The sequence below is a fragment of the Schistocerca gregaria genome, chromosome X (genome assembly GCF_023897955.1).
Source record: "Schistocerca gregaria isolate iqSchGreg1 chromosome X, iqSchGreg1.2, whole genome shotgun sequence".
In the NCBI taxonomy this organism is placed as follows: domain Eukaryota; kingdom Metazoa; phylum Arthropoda; class Insecta; order Orthoptera; family Acrididae; genus Schistocerca; species Schistocerca gregaria.
Window position 1 is genome coordinate 710,623,385 of NC_064931.1, and position 5,143 is coordinate 710,628,527.

At 37.5% G+C, this 5,143-nt stretch overlaps 1 pseudogene; it reads left to right on the forward strand.

Moving 5' to 3' along the window:
• The first annotated feature begins 2,141 nt into the window (after positions 1–2,141).
• Positions 2,142–2,259, forward strand: LOC126299842 (5S ribosomal RNA; annotated as a pseudogene).
• Positions 2,260–5,143: the final 2,884 nt, after the last annotated feature.

Sequence of the window (5,143 nt, forward strand, 5' to 3'; positions counted from 1 at the left end):
TTAACTCAAATAATCCTTTAACCTCAATCATCTCAAATAATTATTTGCTGCTTCGGACGTAATTCTGCGTGTTTCTTAATGTTTGAGAAGTAAAGTGAGTGCCGTCGAACAAAAATTCTAAGTGAGTTATTTGCGAACAAACTAAATCTGGTTTGCTAACAGTCTATTGCATATTGCTATTTTATAAATCCAATAAAATAACGAAAAGGAACTGATAGGATAGTTGCTATACGTTCTTACAAAGAATGGTCGCCACGTTAATGATTTCATAGGAACTCGTAGTTAAATTCTTGGAACAGTAACTCGAAACACAGATTTACGTTTGATTACATTGCATTATGAAACGATTCAGCAACTGTGACTGCAAAAAATTTTAAATTATGCTTGCTTATATCAATCATCTTGCTTTTTATAAAAACACAGGTACTAAGTCTCATGCCAGATTCAATCAGTAACTAGTCAGTACAGTTCTATAAATATTATCATTTGTCTCTTCAGGACAGGTAGCAATTTTCGTGATTATTTACTGAGTTTAGTACGGTAAAGTAGCATTGGTCCCCACCCCAGTTGCGAAAACTTCCAATATTGATTCGTGGATAATGTAAAGTCATCTGAAAGATAACTAGGCTAAGCTAAGAAGTGTCACTGAAAAGCGTTTTGACTAGTCCTCAGTAATATTCACTAGACATTTTGGGAAGTCTCGATAGCCTTCGCAATAATTTAGAGAGGTCTTTGGACACAATTAACCCCTTGAATATAAAACCGTCGAAGTAATTCTTAAGCCAGTAACAATTGTATTTTTAGTAGTCATCATGAAGTGTCAGATATCTCTCTTGCATAGCTAACACGTCTGTAGAAACTCAGTGTTTTAGCAGTGTCACGAAATTTAGCAGAGATGACTTGACAATCAGGATGTTATAGTTAAAAGTCAACAATTTATAAAAATTAAGTACAAGGAGACAGTACAAGGTGCATCAAAGCTCTAAAGATGGCAAAACAGAAATCAACCAAATATCCGACTATTGTATTTCTTCGGTGGTATTAACTGAAACAAACACAGTTGTATTGATAGGAAATAATGGAAGGTACACATTGGCGTGACTAAAAATTTTCGTTCGTCCTCGAGACGAGCATCAAATGGATCATTTCATTAGGATGACTGATCACGATATAGAAGTGATCCGGCTCCGAATTCAGACATAGCACAAATTTTAGATTGTTTCAACAGATGAATAATATAGCTTTGAGTGCATTAGTGAGTTGATTTAATAGATTTCACTCATTCCAACGAATCCAAGGCCAATGTTGTAGATGTTACGGTATACGTTGCAGGCGAAGAATAGAATTTTATTGATTTTGTTCAGAATAATCATTAATATATGAGTTCAATAACTTACTTTACCACTCTAAATGAAAGGTTATATATTTCTGCCTTTCCCTGTGAATTATATAACAAAGATCGACACAAATGTCTTGAAAAGTATTATAGGTAAATATGAGCATTATTAATGGAGGGTTATATTCAAACCAGGATTAGATATACATGACATTCAATAATATCGACTATCCGTTCGTATGAAAGAAAGTCTAACACTTACCTCATAGAGGCATCTATAAAGACACTGTGAGCTATCATAACGATTAAAATGAAGTGTCGTTTTCACCAGTATCACACACTCATTTATTTAACAGTTTATTTTTAACAGTACGTTTAGAAGACGGACCCGATAAAGAGATACACAGTTTCAATAAATAGAAATTTAATGATATTTTGTACCCATTAGCGACGTATGAAGCTTTCTGTACGGATCACAAAGAGATTATGTGGGAAGGTGATTTTACTGTATTTTTCACGGGGAGTGATCGATTGCTTAAGAGGGCTTCGTTAATATCGTCGGCAACGAGTTGCCACGTACTTTTCAAGCGTAGTTAAAATATCTTATTACTAGCACGAAATGTCAAACTGCAGACGTTAAATATCAACTTGAACGTGAATATGAATAAGAGAAAAACGAGTTTATCACTATAGTTTCATGAATTTTAGACTCCAGTCTGAGTAGGATTAAGTGGTGAAACTATTAAAATCAACATTACATAATATAAGTACCCGACGTAATTTGATATGTCTCATCTAAAATTTGGGCAACGGCCTTGCCACAGTGGATACACCGGTTCCCGTGAGATCACCGAAGTTAAGCGCTGTCGGGCGTGGCCGGCACTTAGATGGGTGACCATCCGGGCCGCCGTACGCTGTTGCCATTTTTCGGGGTGCACTCAGCCTCGTGATGCCAATTGAGGAGGTACTAGACCCAGTAGTAGCGGTTCCGGTTAAAGAAAACCATCATAACGACCAGGAGAGCAGTGTGCTGAGCACACAAACCTCCCATCCGCATTGTCACTAAGGATGACATGGCGGTCTGATGGTCCCGATGGGCAGATTGTGGCCTCATGGCGGAGTCCCTCTCTTTTCATTTCAATCTGTGGTGTCTAAAAATAATAAAACTAACTACTTTAGAGATTCTTAGTTGGTTGATAATATTCAACTCAATAAATCATGAGTCGGAAACGTTCATAATGAAGTTTCCCCCACAAAGTATATTAAATCTTCTAATTTATTTAACTACCTGAAACAAATTAGAGATTTAGTGAGAGGGTCTGCCATACACATACTCGTAAAGGTAATTGATGAAATAAAGAACCATATGATTTATGTTGGCAACAAGGCTCAGGGAAGGGATGTTGTAGCTACTCAAAATATGACCACAAAACTTTACGCTATTTTCAGTTAGAATACTCCTGCAAAACTTTGACAGACAGGTGTATAATACACGCAAAAATATTCGTTAAGATTAACCTTTTTCATTTAATTCCGTCGTATCTCGTCTAAGGACTTTCCTTCAACTAATAAACAAGATGACATTATATTATGATGATTGAATATTCACCAATGATTTGTAACGCAAAACTGGGAGAGCTACAGAAAATATTTTGTCGCACGTCTAAAATGATAATATCATCGTAAGAGGAATAATGTCATTGCACAGGCAAATAGATCGAACTCATTATAGTGTGGCCACTTTTTTACAGGTAGAGTGTTGAGTTACACATAAACTCCTACAGTATGGCATTAAGAACAATCATTCTTATGACAGTTTTTGATTAGGTTGGTCTAACTGCAGCTCACAGTGTGTAAAACACACAGTCTAATAAATCAACTACGAGATTACACAAAGGAATGCCGAGAAACATGTAATCAATATTAGTTTGACTTTCGACCGTAGAGTAAGTGACACTAGAGTCAAGAGGAGAGTTGGGAGTTAGAAAGAAGAGATGCCAATTCCACGAACCTGAGATGCAGGAGTACTGTTAGCGCATTAGGAAAGTGAAAGTAGAAGCTCAAGTAATATGTTGCTACTGTCTTCAGTCATTTGTTCAGCGACAATCATTCATGGCATATTTTTTCCATTCTGCAAGAAATAATTAGCTTTTATAATGTTTCTCATAATGTTACAGCTTTCTTTCGTTATACATACTTGCAGTTTTGTAAATTGTACTATTAGTTACAGATTGGTCATTGTCAGCTAAACAGAGCATTATTGGGATATGTAAACCACGCATTGCACTAACATATCACAGTAAGCATATTTTTGAAACTCAAGAGCTGATCACAACAGATCTGTGTCATTTAAAGTCCATGAAGAAACAATATCAAGTGATATTGGTTCTGAACTTTATGAACAGTTATGGTGCAGTGTGGACGATTTCTCTTTCGTGATACACATTTCAGCTGGAAGCGGGAGCGTAATTGCTGTATTAGCTTTCGTGTCGCTGTGAAATCCGTTGCGATCGCAATAGGCGAGACATGAGTTTGAACAGCGGCAGCCGCAAAAGCACTTAATGATATTTGTATTGGCGTGTAGGCGTACGTCGATATCGAGGTGACGTCCTAACCTCGTGACAACGCAATTGCAACTTCCCAGTTTGCTGGCTGTTTCTATCTAGTCATATTTATCCTCGTTTGCCCTCAACCACAACCTTACGAACTGTGTGAAGTAAGGCCGTTTTTGCTTTTCGTAAACCTTTCAGTGGCGTAAAATCTTCTAAATTCGTGAAGATGAGTTTAAAGGTGCAGAAAAACACCTCTAAATAATTTTGATATATCTGGTACGTATTATTGTCTTGTGAACGTATTTCAATAAAGCAATAACAACTATGACATTCGAAAAACCAACATTTGAGACATTTAAAACGTAGCTTCAAGTTTACTGAACATATAAAGACGAAAATACTAAATGTTTCTTGGCGACTTTTCCCGTTTACTCCCTCAGGATGCCAAAATCCCACTGAAACTACTTCGAATCCACTGTCATCAGTGCCAGTTACAGGCAACCCCTCTTTTCACTCAGGTGGTCCTCCAAATTTTATGGAGCATGTCGTATAAAGATTGCTTGCTGCAACAGGTAAAGAGCTGCTCACTGCTCAAGAACTACTCTATTTTTTGTTGTGCTTCACAACTTTGCAAATATTACTACAGAATGATATTTTACTTAAACGCATATGTACGATACTACAAAATTGTGTAAGTGATAATTTATTCATAAGTATTACCTATTACAGGTGAGCTTATAACTAACAATTATAGAGTGAATCTATCGCCGAAAGTTACTAATAGTGATATATGTAATCGATAAATATTTGTTACCAGGGGCCGCAGGGAGTGACCACTGGGCTTGAGGCGCCCTGTCACTGGTTGTGTGGCCTCACCCGCCGGAGGTTCGAGTCCTCCCTCGGGCATGGGCGTGTGTGTTGTTCTTAGCATAACTTAGTTTAAGTAGTGTGTACGTTTAGGGATCGACGCCCTTAGCAGTTTTATCCCTTACAAATACACAGTTTGACCATTTTTTTCTTACCAGGGTGAAAGTATCACTGCAACACTTTCATAGTTTTGTGAAGGGGCCATAGTTTAACTAATTCTACCCGGCAAGTAGCCTTAGGCATTTCTGAGGTATTTTTGTAAGTAGGCTGTTTAGGTTTTCTTATTGGTAACGCACATAGCGCTCTGTATGAAAAATCACTGGCTGTGCTGTGCGAAGTCTGTGGCTAGTTTGCATTGTTGTCTGCCATTGTAGTGTTGGGCAGCGGC